This window comes from Strix aluco, chromosome 1 (genome assembly GCF_031877795.1).
Source record: "Strix aluco isolate bStrAlu1 chromosome 1, bStrAlu1.hap1, whole genome shotgun sequence".
NCBI classification, from domain to species: domain Eukaryota; kingdom Metazoa; phylum Chordata; class Aves; order Strigiformes; family Strigidae; genus Strix; species Strix aluco.
This window is the reverse complement of record NC_133931.1, coordinates 29570073-29587799: the sequence shown is the minus strand read 5'-3', so window position 1 is coordinate 29587799 and position 17727 is coordinate 29570073.

Here is a 17727-nt window from a genome sequence, read left to right as displayed (position 1 = left end):
CGATTAGTATAATGGTTTAAACAAGAGATATGACAAAGTCCAGTGATGTGCTAGACAACTGGATTGCTTTGGCAGAGTGTGGAGAAATGATGTAATATAAATCAAGAAAAAAGAAGTGATAAATGGCAATAATATCTACCAGTTAAAACAGTTTACATGTCACAAAAACTCATCTTAAACACACAGAAAATAATTCAATATATTGGGATACCTCCAAAATGACAAAGAAAATAAGAAATGGAATTCAAGAAATAGTAAGACAAACCTCTCAAAGAACCCTGGTAAAAATTTTCATGTCAATGACACACAGTAAAAACATTTGACTATTTGGAATCCATATTTATTGAGACTTTCAATTAAGAAAAAAAAAATCCAACCCACATAACTCAGCTGGCAGTGTTAATGCAAACATTCCAGATGTGGAACACAAACACTGAAAATGCCATCTTAGGGTGCAAGCCAGAAAAATGAACACCCTATTTTCTATTAGCTTGGAGCTTCTCCAGGAGTAAAAAGAAGACAAACTAATTGCTCTGAAAGTATGCAACAGATAACTGCAATAAATATAAGTCACAAGCCCACTGACAGGTGCCATTTTAATAGCATAACTCATCTGTTAAAATAAAACTTTAAAGTTCTGAGTCTCTTGGAACATATAGGCCTGAGGCACCAACCTTACAATTATTAAAAAAATATAGTCTCATAAGGAGGTGATTATTGCACAATTTCCGTTTGAAATTTTCTTTTTACTCTGTCTTTGCAATTATTGTCTGCCATCAAATGACATACACAGGGGTAGCTATCACCCTTGGCCATGGCGGAATCTGTTGGCACCAGCATTTTAAAAAGCTTGCTGAAATCTTTTTTTGCCGTCTTAATACTGACATGTAGCAGTGAAGTTTAAGACGAAAATATACAAAACAGTACAGGTTATTTATTATCACGAAAATACTAACATGGTGAAACATTTTATATTTTTGGAATGGAATAAAATGGCCATTTCCACATAAAGGACATTATAACTTGGTCATACATGCCCCTTTCCACATTCAGTCCAGGTTGCTAGATGTTCATCTCTGTCAGCTTTGGGATAGACAGTGAAACCCTCACTGAGTTCTGTCACACATGAACAGGGATACAGGGAACTCAATGCTTTTAAGCATTACTTAACAAAAATATCAGTTTTGGAAGTTCATTATGTGTTCTAACTTGCTACTTGTAACAGCAACTCAGACTAAGTTTGAAAAGGAGCAGGGAGAAGTTGCAATGTCCTTGATAAGATAATGGCCATATTTTCTTGTCTTCCAATCCAGAAAAACTAAGTATTATCATCTCATTAGTACTATATTGAAAATGTATACACTGCTTTTCTTTTTTGCCATATTGTTCTATTTAACTTCTGTTTTGTTATATGCATATGCATGTACACATGTGCATCGACTACAAAATTTTCTACTGAGTCACACACCAGCTAGAAATTGAGAGAGACAACACTGGGAAAATCAATCTAGAACAAATTAAAAAATGTTGCTTCACAACACTTTTTTCCAGTGAAAATGTAAAGAACAATTAAAACATTTGAAAGGTTTGTCATAAAATCCATTAAATTCAAATAAAGCAAAGGAAACTCTTTGCATTTCAACTAAACTGATTTAGATCATTCCCTTCATACCATACAGCACAAGAGGCAAATGAGAGCACTCAAACAATTACAGGCCTGATCTAAGCTCATAAAAATTCTTTATACCTGTAACAATACTTGAGTCAAAATCAGCTGAGCCCTATACCAGTATTGTTTATAACCTCTGACTGTATTAACCAAAAAAACCCATACAAGCTTGAATATGGCAGAGTCTGGGGACAAAAGTCCCTTATCTGGATAAATCAAGAAATAAAGCCCACATATTCTCTGCCCTAGTAAGGAAATTTTAAAAATTCAAAAAGCTGAAATTATTATTTTAAAAAGTATCCCCCCTCAATCAGAGCTGTGACAGAAATGGCTTAATGAAACATATATTTTAGCAAAAGATAGGCTTGAACCATCATAACTGTTACAAAACTGAAGTGTTTTATCTATCATCTGTTACATGAAGAGGGAGTACTAACACTGTTACAAATGTGCAGAAGCCAAAGGAGCCAAAATAAAACAGATGAAGTTTATTTATAGCAAATATTATGACTTCTGTAGATGTATGAAAACCGCAAACAAATTCCAAATTACTCTAAACAGTATGTTATAAAACCGTTTTATGGCACAAAAAATTAACAAATGATTTAACAAAAGCATATAAATACACACAGTAAATGCTATTGTAGGTAATAGCCCACTTATCTGCTCTTATGGAAAAAAATGACAATGCTCCTACTGAATTCAGTGGGAGCGGGGTTAGAACCTCCAGGGTGAGTAAGTTGCTGTGTTTGTGTGAGCTGTATACATGAGGTTTATGAGAAAAACCTGAACCTGCCCTTAGAGCTGCCCCGTGTGGTAGACTGCAGTCAGGACACTGAGAAGAACTATTGTGCTTGATAGTTAACCAGCATGGTCACTGTGCCCAGCAGAGGTCACAAAGCACTGAGCAGCTGACTGAAGAAGACATTGTTTTCTTAGAACCCTTAGATGCATTAGCATTGATGGCTGATGCTATCAACTTCTTTGAGCCCATTTCTCCACCGCTCCTTGTTGGCAGGAGACAACAACCGAGAAGTTCTGCTAACACTATTATCACTACTTCCCTCTCTGGTCTTCATGATCTACAATTAGAGCACTTCTGAGTAGGTACATTTCAGTTAGGCTTTGGAGGTTTGACCATCTGACTAATTGAACAGACCCACTCAATTTGGTACATTGGGAGCCAGTCGCACGAACCCTCCTCATTTTGCTCAACATATGTGTGCAGAAACCAGTGAAAGCTCCTGAAAACAGTGAAAGCCACTGCTATTAAAGCCTGCTAGTAAAAGTGACAGCATAAAATCATGTCATGACTGTCATATCTAAGCCTTATTTCTATCATTCTAATTCAAGGAGTCTGTCATTAAAGGTGTGAGCTTTAATATTTTTCTTTTAAAAATAGCACTAACAGTTTACAACCTCCACTGTGAAAATGAGGCTATCAGTCTAAATGTAATCGTATCAGTGTAGATTTTTTCTCCTATGGTTTTTAGATCAGTCCTTGCTATTGAATCATGACTTACTTACGTTTTAGTTTGTAGTTTATCTTAATCTCTCAGGACTTTATCCTTACCAAAGCACAAGCCAAATTTTGCATTAAAACAAACCCTTGCCAAAAGTATTAACTCACTGATCAAAATGCCAGCCTTTCCAATCAGACCTACTTGTTCTAATCACATGTGCACTAAATGCTATTTTATCTAAGTGTCTCTCAGCAAATCAAATGTTTCATTGCACAAGTCTTCAAGAGGTGTGGGCTGGACCTTGAACAAACATTCCATCTAGCTGTCCACTCTTATCCTTGAAGTGGGCAGCTCCACCATCTCTTGGAACTAGCTCAAATAAAAATTGTTACTAAACCACATTGCTATCGTCCATTCAAGAACTTGGAGTACTGTGAACTCTACAGCCCTGAACTGGATTTGAGACCTAGCAGGAAAACAGGATAGCGAACAGGAAGTAAAGAAACTAGAGATTTCTTTCTTATAAGTGTTACGTAGGATGCAAGCTGCTGTATTACAAATCCACTGGAACAACTTTACGGATGGCATATGCATTTTTAGGAGTGGGATATTTAAACTCTAGGGTTATAAACCAGAGCAAATACTAGAATTAAAGATGAAGCAAATTGAAGGTGGGAAGAGTGGTTTACTAATGGGCATTATTGACTGGAATTACACTAATAGTCCATATACTGCTCTAATGATCTCAATAATTAAAAAAAAGTAAGCTATCTTCTTGAAGAACTGCATACAGGATTAATCTCAGAAGTCCCTTTATTGACAGCCAGGATTTCTAACTCCAAAAGAAAATCACTACTATGGGAAGATCCATATGGTTCTTAAATATCATTCAATGGTATCAGACGTGATTTGCCCCTACAGGAGAGTTAAACGGTACAGATCACTAGGCAAACTATGTTTCTATGGTTTCTTGGCAGCAGGACAAGGAGTGAATTGCCATTTTTTGAGAAATAACAGTCTAATTTTGTAAATGGCAGATCAGAACAATAGAGACCCTCATTTTTGGGTGTGAAATACACAGATATGGTTTAATATCCCAGAGTATTTTTAAGCAAAACCCCTAATGCTGAAGAGTTTACTCCAGTTAGTTGTAACTATGGCTATACACACTGGGAACAGGAGTTTAAAGTACAGGATCCATGTATGTACAACCATAATCAGCATTGCCTTAATCATGGCTAGGTTCCATTTTAGCCAGCTGCTGCTTTTGCTTAAATGTTGAGATTGATAATATGGGGAATCTACCATCTGAGAATGATAGAGGACAAACTTGACCCATCTCTCTGCCTTCTAACAGGTTTAAACTACAGCAACATTTTTTCTTCTATTTAGGGTTTGTGCTCTTAGGGAATAAAAGTGATAATACAGTTCCATATGAGTGATGAGACTCTGAAATGCTGCAGACAAAACGTATTTACCAAACAATACTCACTTGTATTCTAATGCAGTGACAGCAATTAAAAGGTAGAAGCTTTTAAATATGTTCTACTCTCTGATTTTACTGACAAAATAGGTAAGCTAGGTAGGTATGTAGGTATGTTTTAATTTGTATTACTATGCCTATAGGTCTTAATCAAGATAATGCATCCCTTCGCCACCGTCAGAGTACACAATCTAAGAGCTAAAAACTGAAAGACTGCCAGGTATGTGGCCACTTCACAGGGTGCCCTAACATTAACATGTACTGTCTGGACAGCTTAAGCAACTTAAAATGGATCCTGCGCACTGATCAACATTGCTGATCAACAACAACTGTTAAGTGCAGAACACAGCTATACTTCTCAGGAGCATAGATGGGCTATCCGATGCTGGAACAGGGGCTGTTCCTAGGTATAGATGCCAACAATTACATTAACTTATCAATTAAATCCCTCAGCAGGGAGATCTTGGGGTCGGCCTCTGCTGCCAGAACCGCTTCTTTATCTACAGCCAACAGTGAAAGAGCTGAAATAGTTTTGGCTGACTGCTGAACAACCCAGGCTCAATGAAATGTCCTAACCAGCATAATTTTAAGGCATGAACTTGCAAGTCTGAGACACTGGAAACCAGATGAAAGTGGGCCCTGCAACCAATGGATTTTAGGTCTCTAGACTTCTTACAGATGTGCAGAGCGACTCTGCATGACAGGAAATAACTTGGAGTTGCACCAGTTCCTGCTCTGAAGTGAGTTTAAGCAAGACTTAGTCACTAACTTGTTCAGACTGAGACAATGCTGGGCAAAAGACAGGCAGAAATCCAGCAAACCAACTGCAAAATTTTGAAACCAAATGACAGGTGAATTTAGACAATTTGGAGTCAGAGGCTGAACAAGGTTTGCTTGGAGCAATTTTAGAATCAAAAGCTCCAAGCATGCCAGAGTTCTGTTTTCAGTGCCAAAGTCCTAATTGGTTTAAGCCCTATAAACAACACAGCGTGGAAAAATATTAACACGTTAGTGCTGGCGGATCAAAGAACAGAGTGATTTCCCAAGGCCACTTTGGCAAAAGAGACAAGAACTGAGCACATATTTCTCAAGTCCTAGCTCAGCACTGCCATCAGAAGATTCTTTTTAAAAGATTTATTTCCCAAATAATCTTACCAATAATGCAAGTTCAACCCCCTAAGAGTAGGTCAAATTATCATCAAAGAATAACTACCCTGAAAAGACTTTCTGTTTTCTCTTTTGTTGTGCTAAACAACCTAAACAAACTCAGTCTTTCCTTGTAGATCACATATTCTAGATGTCTGTTGGTTTGCTCTGGACTCTTTCCAATTAGTACACATCTTCTGAAGTGCACCAATTAAGATTAGTTTTGGGCACAGCACCAGGCACATTAATGAGAATGATTATTAAAAACTCTCTGAAAACATTTCAGTTTGTGCACTTATGAAGTACACAATATAAGTAGAAAGAAAAATAAATAAAACCTTTTGGAAATTTAAGTCTCCCAGAAGAGTTCTATGACCTACTCAAGGATGCTGGTAAATAAAGTCAGATTATTACTCAGACAGTATTTAAAGTCACAGAAAGAGCAAATAACTGACATATTCTCACAAGTCACACAGCATCCAGAAAAGGGACAATGATCTAATTCCACTGAAAGAAAAACAGCTAGACAGTCTGTCTCTACGAGATCAGAAATTCAGAAATATACAGCCCAATACCAAAACCTGTCCTAAACCTGAAAAAGTAAAATGACATAATCCAATGCTACTCTGATACCAGTTCCAAACTGTACAACTTTATAGAAATTTTGCTTGAAGACAGTATTTTATTTATCTCAATTAATGTGTCTGAAACTGAGGACAAAACACTGTTCAGGACGTGTCTGCTAACATATACAAAGTTAATACTAGCTGCAACAGGATGATTTTTACAAGATGAGCAGTAGTGCAGACTAAGTCATATTTTGTCCAAATGTGTTTGGGTGCAGTTTCTCCTTGGCTAAGAAAAATGATGCTCACACTAAGCTCCATGGCTTCTCTACCTCTAACACAGTAATTTATGAATCCTAACATAACTAATACCAAAATTTCAGAAAATCATCTATCACTTCCCTGTTACAAATGGGATCCACCAACTTAATGGGAGTTTGACAGTTTTAAATGGTCATATATATGTGTGTATACATTCATGGTGCATGATATAGCTGTACTCCTGCCCTCCACAGTCAGGCCATGGTCTTATATTCTTAATATAAGAAAACAATCAATAGTGAAGTGATCCTATCTGAGAAAGAAGACCAGACAACAGTAAAGTTATTGCTAAGCTGAAAAAAACTTGTTCTGTGGCAAAAAAAACTTTTGTCAAGACATAACTTCAGTTGTGAAGCAAAAACCAAAACACTTTTTTTGTCTTCTTAAAACAACAGCAAAGAATTTTTACCTCTTCCCTATATAAGATATTCAGGTATTTGTGGCCTATACAAAGACATGAGTTATCATTATCAATAATAACAAACACAATTGGGATTGGTTTTTGCCACATTAATACAGTATCTTGTTCCTGCTTTCTTCCAGGCTGCAAGTCACATGAAATTAATAAATGACCTGCTTCCAAGCTGTCTTACTCCCATCCAAACGCAATGAAAAATTAAATTTATTATATTTCGTGCCCTTACTCTCTCAAAGAGAGCATTGGGTAAAAGTTAACTTAGAAATGTATAACAATGAAGGTATAAGACTTGATGAATTTAAACTAAACTAACCTCTCTGGATTTTGAAAGCCTCGCTGGATTTTGAAAGCTAGATGCTCAAGAATTATACTACTTTGTCAGACAGAACCAACTACATTAGTTGGAAAAGGAGTCCTCTGGCAAAAATACAGAAGGAAAAAAAATCAGAATAAACTAATTTTGTATTAAAAGAAAAATAAATAAAAAAAAAAACCAAACACCACCTTATAGAAATCTTCACCATATTGTCAACATTTCATGATCAAGTGGATTACATACTCAGAGAAATTACAACCAGTCAGTTTATTGGCCAGATCTAAGTCAGTTCTTTTCCTCAGTATGTGAATGACTGAAGTCAGTGGAAACACTCCCCATACAATGACTCTCCCTGATTCACTTTACACTTGCTATCCTAACAGGGATTTTCAGAAGTTGGGTGTATTTTAATTATAAGAGAAAAACAACAACAACAAAAATATTTTTGGATTTTAGAGGGCAGATTTTGCACTAAACCATGCAGAAAAATAATGTATTAAACTCACACAAACCTTCCAGGCCAGTAGTACAAGAAAACAGCCCTTTCATAACTGAAATACTGACAACGCTAAACACCAGAAGGGATTTTAGTAACTGACCATCATGGGACAAAGAGTCAACTAACTAATGATTACAAAATTAAATTCCTTCACAAAGATCATTTGACTTGAGTCTTCTGACTGAAGGCTATCCAGCTTTGTCAGTTATGTTGGTTGCAATAAAAAAAACCACTGCTTGCAGCTCAGTCTTATTATCAATTATTTATTTGCAGGTATTTCAGTATATTAAAAATGATGTTGAAATTTTAAAATCCTTTTAAATATAAAAACCGTGTAATTTTTATACTAACATACATTATACATACGTTCAAGCTTCACTTTTTAAAAGAAAATGCCTTCTCATTGCCATTACAATGTAATCCAGATTGACTGAAAATGCAATTACAACATCTTAGCTGTTGTCCAAGTCTTGTGTTTTCAGCACAGCTGCTGAAAAAATAAAAGTAATACACTGGAAACAGCAAAGGTTACATATGTCGATCACTCTTATGCATAACATCTTAGGGAATAAATCTGATTCAACTACTACCAAGAGGTTAATGTAACTGAACAAGAACTGATTGCCATAGCTTTGCAGAAAGACCAAACAGTTGTTTACTATGAGCAAACTATTTCAGAATAAGTCTGGATTATCTGCCTCCGAAGGGATATTACTTACGCAAAAATATCTACACTTCCTTCTGCTTTTCCCTTTCCTTTTACCATTTCCCTTTCAAATACTGACCTTGAGCCTTCACAAGAGTATAAAATCACTCAGACACAAGGTGAGTTACCATTAAAAAAAATTCTGTATCCAAAATCATATGAGTTCTCACTTTGTTGCTAGATGAATCTTTTACCCCTCATTTCATTGAGTTCCACTTTTGTTAACTTCTCTCTCATTTTCTTTGCATTTTACTTTCATAAAATAAATATTAATATAAACTTGTATCCTAAGACAAATGAAGAAAATTGGTCGTGACTTTTCTGATTATGGCAAAACTAGCATGCTCCTTAACAAGTGAATGAGGTACATCTTGGGAAAGAGGGGAGAAAATAAAAGACACATATGTGAGAAATGCAAGTTAACCCTCTCCTCCTAAATTTAGTTTTCATTTAATTCATAATAAAATCTATATCATTAGGGAACTTGGTCTTGCTAACTAACATTTTTACATTATTATAGGTATTCAACACAAGTTAGAATGTTTCAGCATTTTCAAATAAACTACTATTTTACTGGAAGTAAGTATCAAGAAACATCACCGGATATTGCTGAAAAAACATTTTTGAACATTGTGCAGACTTAAACACAGTAATCAACTGTCTGAAAAGAGTTACAACAGGAATTAATATACCTTTTTTTCCTAGTAATTCTTTGGAAAAGGGCTGAAAAGGAGTCATGTCTTCGGGGTTACAAAATTATTATTTTTTGTAGGTAACACTGTTGTTAAATTTAACAAATTCCGTGTAAATACTACTCCCTCTAGTTAATCATTCCTTCATGAATACCAAAGCAGTATTTGTCTTTTAATTCTAGAGAGGAAAAATAACACACCTTAAAAAGAACTATGCTGGTGCATGTTTCATTGCCATATGCTATATATTGTTTCTCCCTCAGGAATAGTTAGAATTGTTAGCAGAAATAATAGTAATAACACTATTACTACTACTACTACTAATGATGTTGTATATGGACATTAATTTTTCTGATTTGTTATTCCAAACAACCCATCTTTCATCACCTTTCTCCTTTCAACCCTGCTTTAATTTGTCTCCTACCTACCACCCAATGAATGTAAGAAAGCTGCTGCATAGTACTATTTTCTGAAAATAGGAACCATCCCTGAGGCCGTATTCATAAAGCAGACTTTTTGTGCACAGTATCTCACGTCAGTTCTGTAATTCACTCAGTGCTTGGTAGAGTGCCAAAGGAGACGCCTACAGTTCATACACAGAGATGTGCAAGATAGGACTCACCCTTTAAAAACACAACAAAACAAATCTATTTGAGCTTATCTCACACATGTATCTTCCACATACCTTTGCATATAGGAATCTATGAACTTGAAAATTCTGAACTAAGCCTCTTCTTCAAAGTCTTACATCAGACAGAGAAAGAGCTATTGAAAAACCTGTATTTTCTGAACTAAAAGTCATGGGCTTTCACCCACGGCAGAAGCTCGCTTCCCTCCACTGTACTGCAAACAGCTGAGACTATGGCAGGAAATACTGACTTAGACTTCATTGAATTACTTGTGACATTGCCAATATTTTAGTGACCATATCACAAACTGGCCCACCAAAGCAACAGACGTCATCTAGGTAAATGTAGAAGACAGAGCAGAAGAGCAGCTCTATTTCAAACGTGTCTTTCGTCATTCCATCAGATTTGTGCTAAAAATTTTACATGTCAAATTGAATGTGCAGAATGTGGAAGAAAAACTGCAATGCATTTTTAAATGCTTTTAAAGAGCAACAGTATACTGATTTCTACAGTGAACATGCAAGTGTTGTTCCCTATTAATATTTAATTGGTTAAAACACCCCTGTATAAGTCATAAGAAAAAAGGAGTTTTAAAAATAACTGTTTAAAAATATTATTTTGTGTCTAAATAGGCACCTTTTGTGCCTAAAAGATTTAAAATTGCAAGTTAAATATACATAAGTATAAATTTTATATCTCATTTTAAAATATACAACATGCACAAATTGCTAGTGAATAATAATAATCTGGGGACAATGTCTCATAGCTGCATTAAAACAGAGAATAATAAGAAAGTCAAAAGCAGCAAAGTTAAACATTCTCTAGTCTATTCCTATTAACAGTTTAAACAGTCATGGAAGGAACAACTCAACAAGATTACTATGATCTACCAAGTATGTATATTGTCTTAAAATTGAAATGCAGTTAATTTAAACATTGGAATTATACATAAAGAAACAGAACAGTACTATACCGTAAAGACTTGACAAAAAAAAGACTTCCATAAGTTGCTAAAACACATGCACAGATCTGTAAGTCTATTTTATTTAATGATATACATAAGTACCATGGTCTAATTTTTATCTCCAGTTCAGAAAAAGAAGAGAGGATTTTCAGAGACAAAGGAAGTACTAGGGCTTGAGAAAAAAAGGCCTGTAGATAAGAATCCAAGAAAGGTCAGACAGGCAGGTCAGGAGAAAGCTGAATTTCAAGATCTTTGTTTTTCCTTAGAATAAAAGAAAGTCATGGCAAGAGTTTTGCACAGAAATGCAATATGCACATGTTCTATATTAAAGGAAGAGAGAGCTCTCAGCTCTTAAATAATCATGAACATTATAACAACCACTGTAATGTTAAGAGAAAAAGATAGATGATTAAGTCTCAGAAAATATGAAGCTGAAGATTCAGATTTATTAGTTTTTCTGATTAACACTCAGAAAAGGATCAAGTAAAGACAAGAGCAACTTGCAGCTCAAACTGATCGCTGACTCTGCTTCACTTAGGCCATGTTCTCACAAAGGATGAACAAAAATTACATCCACTCGAGCATTTTCAGTTATGCTACCTAAATAGGGCAATAAAGGAAAAAGGACATACGGTCTCTTACGACAACCAGAACCTTGATTCTCTGATTGTGGTCTCTAGACCACGACATTTCTCAACCTTTTTAATTGAAGGAACACTTAACCTCTGGAAGAAGAACAAACTCAGAGACCATCTTGTGCTTATGGTGCCAAAGTAGTCAAAACAGCCTTCTTTTAGAGACAAATAGAAACAAAGATTAAAAAATTATCCTACTTTTTATTCTCCTCTTCCATTTTGCTTGTATGTATGGGAGAATATGGCTGTGTAGGCATTTCTGGTTTTGAATTGCTTTTTGAGCTTCCTTTTTATATTTTATTGACCGCCAATTATCCACAGGCTATGGCTGCATAGCATTGCTTTAGGTGGTGCTGCAATTAAATCACATCACTCAGTGAGTACTGGAACTAATGAAGCTTGGTCTCTTAAAGATTTGTTTTTCATGGTTGATTTGACTTTGGTGACTATGAATGCAAACTCCAACTGAAGCCTTCTCTTATGGCAGGCATTGGCTTATTGTTTGCTCTTTCTCTCCCTGCTCCCCATTCTCCAGTGGTTAATAGAGTGTAATTTAATGATGTAGCTTTTTCTTTATCTGTAGCCCTTCCAGAAGATACTTACAGAAGTTTCCTACTACACTCTGCCATCTATTTTCTCAAAGTTTGTAAGAATTTATCAGTCTTTGTAATACATGTTTGATGTTGGCCACTGAACTCAAAAAAGTTATTACGGAGATGTAGAGGTAATTGGTCATGGAACACACACTCAGTAAACACGTATCTTGCTTCTACAGGAAGTGAGGGTAAAATAGTTTGCTGTACTCTGATTTTCTTTCCCAAAACTCATTGTCCATTTATTGGTGAGAAAAAATACAAAATCTTGCTACTGAAATACAAACAGAACAAAACAAATCATTCCCCTCCCCTTAAATGCCCTCCCCATACCTCATGCCTTCCAGACAATCCTATTCTCTTCCTTCCTCCAGCCCCAAACTGAGCTGCTATGCTCCCAGTCTTCTGTTGCATACCACTTACTCTCATGCACTAGGACCAGAGTCCCTCATTCTCCATTACCTGTCTCTATCTCCTCAGACATCTAAGCCACACCCAGACTACTTATTCTATGCTCCCAACCTCACCCTACCTCAGCCCCACTTCCAAGCCAGAAGTGAAGACATGCTTCAAAACAGTAACCCTGTATGAAGCAAGAGACTTCAGTGGCTCAACATTTATCTGCTACAATTTCAAGACAGAGGTGAATTTACGTTAACACATTTCACGCTATTGTCAGTGTCAAAACAGTACTTGATGAAAAGATAACTGTACACTTGGTCTGTCTTTCAAATACATTCCAATATCTTCACATAAAATCTGGTCTTCTGAGTTTAGAGAAGACCTTGCAGTATCAGACTTAAGGCAAATGTTTGTGTTCATTACAACAGGACATGAGATGTACTGGTTTGTAATTTTTTTTTTCTTTCACAAAATAAGTGTTACATCCTGTGCTGCTAAGAGACAGCCCACCAAAAACAACAACACTTTGGTAAGTTGTTTTCATACATTTTTAGGATTCCACACACAAACCTCTAGGCTTACATGAAAAAGTAGTAAATTAATTGCTGATTCACCAGTGCTTTAATGATGAATAACAGATCTGAAAAGATGACAATGTCAAGGTATTGAAATAATTGTATTGTCAAAACACAGAACCGTTTTGGAAGATGTTTGTACACAGGAAAATACATTTTATGGAACTGTAGATAAAAATCCATGTTTTTTACCCCTCTCAATCATTCACTCATCCTTTAAAATTATAACTTTTGAATTATCACTTTTTGGTCTAGGAAAAAGGCATGGGAAAAAGATTCTCCTTCTAATTCCAAGTTTATAGATAAAGAAACTAATATTGTCTAAAACCAGAGGCAAACAATTTTACTGATTTCTACTAACTGGAGTCAAGTCTTTGCAGTTTGTGATTTTTAAAATTTCTCCACAATGCTGCTTAAAAAACCTAATCATTTTAGTGCAGTGACACCAAATTCTTGCTAGGCATCAAGTGGAATTAAGTGTGCCTAAGTGTGACTACTGTTATGCTACATATGCAAAACCCCCTCATATTACAGACTAGAACCTTATTGTGTCAAATACTGCATATATAATAGTAGAATCCGTATCTCATACCTTAAATGAGAAGCAACATATGCATCCCTGTGAGAGATGGGAGGAAATATGGGACAGTAAATAATTGGAAGGTGCAGTACCCAAGTTCCTTAATGATTGTAAAACTAGAGACTTTAAATTACATGCAGTAAAAAAATTACTAAAGTAGGATGCTACTTTAAGTAGAACATCAAAAAAACATATACCACCATAAGGACAAACCCCTGCCCCTTACTTACCATATAAATCAGGTATGTTATAATGACAATATATATTTAAGGTATAGTCTTACAGACACAAACATATATATGTAAATAAATAAAACATATACATAACTATACTCAGTCTGCTTTCAGACATAATTATGGAATCAGAGAGAGAAATATGAGGAGACTCTGACCAAAAGCCAACAGTGCAAACATTCAGTTGTTATAAGGAGTATTTATTGTCCTGGAACAGGAGCCAATATTGTGCATTGAAAAGCCATTGGTTCAACTGTCTGAACACTGTTGGGAAGAAGGACCAGAAACTAAAACTTTCAAGCTGTTTTAGCTATGTTCCTTAATTGCTGAGTTGTCCAGCAATACTCACACTACTTCAGTGTGACTTTGTAAAGCTGCACAGAGCTGTCACAGGAGGGAGAATCCTGATCCCAAATCAGACAGCACTCATTGATCATAGTCTGCTTTGAGAGGAGAGACTGGCTTGAGTTTAGGAGGGCACAGAACACAGGTCTTCTAGATCCCAGGTTCTCTAATCATTACGATACTGTAGGCCTGGTGATCACTGCTAACATGTTTTCTTCTGCTTCTGTCCTTACTGCAACTTCTGTACTTTGTGTCGATTTCAGCTCTTTCATGTACTGGATATACACTTAACCATGTCTCTCTCATCCACCCGTCCATGGATTTCAGATGATATACTACTCACTGTCCGGACCCCAAACAAAACAGGCATAAGTCAAGTACCAATTCTTTTGCTGCAATGAAGACATCAGGTGCCCACTGCACATGCTTATGGACACAAGTAGGACACTGGCAGACCTGGGTGACTACATCTGCAGGGTTTTGTGGCTTCTGCTCTTGAAGGTAGAATTTAAGTTCTACCTAAAGTAACTAAATGCTTCTCTGAATATGGTCCAAGAAACATATCCAAAACTTTTCTTACTCTGTATGAGTTTTGTAACAGTAAATCTCCATGTAAAAAAATAACAAAAATTACCAGATAAATCTTCCCTCTACTCTCATTAGATACTGCTTTTTTGATTTTTCACAGTTGTAAGATTAGGGCTGCATAAGCAACCAACCTAACAACTTGCATTTAAGACTTGATTATAAAACTTTGCTGATTTCAAATAGCAGAAACCACACATAGACTAGTTCTGCATGCCTTTGGTGAGGTGAAATCACCTTGTATTTGAGTCTATTAAAGGCAGAACGATTTGTTTTCAGCCTCATCTTTTACTGCTGTGTTACTGTTAAGGAAGTTGAATTATTACACGTCACTTTTACATTTCTATAGAATTTTTTAAACTATTCTGTAACATGAGGGGTTTAGTTTAACATAAGGCTTTCATAAGATGTTTGAGAAATTAAAAAAGAGCAGAAATGAAAATAGATGGTATTGCATAGTAACTTTATGTGCTGCTGGAGACATTAATTTACAGTTTTACTGGTTCACTTAAGTTCTAGAAGAGTTATCCAGAAATAAATATAGTTTGAGCAAAACTACTGTCACTCACCCGGACCCCCCAATTAAAGGCTAGTAGTGCTCATTGCCAATCCTCTGCATGCAGTAGCAGCAAAAACGTTAGCTAAAAAGGAAAGATACAACTCCAGCCAGTGGACGCTCTAGTCTTCTATAACCTAGATTTTGCAAAAGCCCATCCTAAAGTCCATGCTTACCAAATGTACATTATTCAACCATGCCAGAAAAGATCTATTAATATCTAAAGATAAACCCAGTGTATTCTGCAGTCTATTTTATATATATTTATTCTGAATTTGAGTTCTTTAAAACTCTCCTTACTTTGCAAGGAAAAAAGGAAAAAAAATGTCAGAAATACACCCAAGGAGAGGCCGTTAACAACTTTCAATAGGCTCATAGATTACTATCTCAGGAATATTGTGTACAGAAGGTACTTTTGTTTTTATTTAAAATAAATCTTCATGCAGACTCTTTTGCAAAGTTCCAACTTTGGTTGATTTATGTTTTGATAAGTTTAGTGGCTTATGAGACCTTACCTGAGGTTAACAGTGTATTTCAACCCTCTAAAGAGCAAAGCTCTGAAGAAATGAGGCAACTGAACCTCCATTAATTCCTTGTAGCCTTCAGCACTTTATGACAGAGTTTATAATCTTTACTGGCCACAGCACAGCAGAAAAAAAATAAAGTTTGTTATCTGCAAAAATGAAGAAAACGGTGTTTGTACTTTTTCAGATACTTAACAAGTATGACTCTTAAGTGTAACTTAAACGTTTTCAGAAAGTTTTCAATGAATGACTTCTGTTATATCTTTATTTCCTAGTGTCCTAAAAGTAGTTGCAAAAATGCAAGAATCTCGAGGTTTTAGAAGACATTTAAAACCAAACTTGTGACATTAACAAACTTGTGACATTTTGCATTCATAAGTGTATCAAATGACTTTTAAGAGTGAATAATACTTGGAATGTCACTGTTCCCCAGGGTGAGACAAATGTATGACAAAGCCTGTTTTGAAACAGGGAGGAGGCAAGCCAGAGAAGCCCATAACTTGTCTACAGAGTATTGTTTCAAGTCACTACACACTTTTCATACTTTATAAGGAAGAAAGAAGCATTTAGCAATTTTACACATATAATCTATTAAGAAATAACACATACTTTTGATGAAGTATCAGATGTAAGTAAATATTAGTAACAAGCAAATCCTAGGAGTGATTAATCTTATGCAAAGAGCAGAAATAGAAATATTGCTATTTATACCTTCACTCACCCTTTGCTGCTGTGAATATAATGCTGCATGCAGTGGAAAGTTCCTAATTATAAATTTTTCTCCATTAAAAAGTGTTCCTACCTAAAGGTACAGTATTTTTTTCTCTAGATTTTACTTAGATTGCTTTGCATCAGAGAAACAAACACACAAGCACGAAAGAGAGATGGAACTTGCTAGCAGACTCTGGAAGCGCTACAAAAGGATTGTAAAAGTAGCCCCTTGGAGTAAATACCTAATTTTGGACAATCTCAGAACAAAAGCAGGACTGCAGTTTTCTTTAAATTTAGTTGATATACAGAAAACAGTGTTTCTTGAATTCTGCAAATCAGATGGATTAATTAGGTTGCTAACTGTAAACAACTGGTCTTGCTGCCCACGATGGATTTTGTGAGTGTACAGTTCACATGTTCTGTTACATTTCTGCATGCAAATACTCGAATTACTTTTTCAGGCACTTGTACTAGTATTTAACCAGTTAAGAGAAGACTAGTATTGTTTTCTTTTAGAAAAGTCCAAGATACTTTTACAAGTTGAACTGTACATAATGTTTCCTTCTTTTCCAGACTTCGTGGTTTTCCTATAGATTTTCTATGAGGAATAAATGGGTTGGGAAGTAGTACTTTTAAGAGCTTCCCTTTTGTTTCCCGAAGGAATTTACATGCCCAAATGAGATTGCTGGCCCTCACGTTGTTTTTTAAGAACAACAAAATACCAGTCTTTGCTGGAAGTTGCTTCAGGGTCTCATACTGTAAGCTTTTGTTCCTTTCAATTAACAGTGGCGCTGGACTTTCTGATACAACCACTCAAAGGCCTTGTTTGTGCCCAAAAGCTCCCGCTCCGGCTGCCTCCATAGCCTCATGTCGTACGGTACGATCATAAAGCTTCATTAGTCTTCACTGTCAGACTCAGACTTAAGCCTCACGTGTTTGTGCATGAAAGTACTTTTAGGTTTCTCGATCTGTACGGAACGCCCGTGTCTTTTTTAACGGGGGTGAGGACAGGCGGCCCCCGCCCGCGCCGGGGACGGTGCTCACGGCGCTGCCGGGCTCAGGGTACCCGGCGCTGCTGCAGCGAGGCGGCCGGGCTGCCCCCCCCCGGGCGCCGGC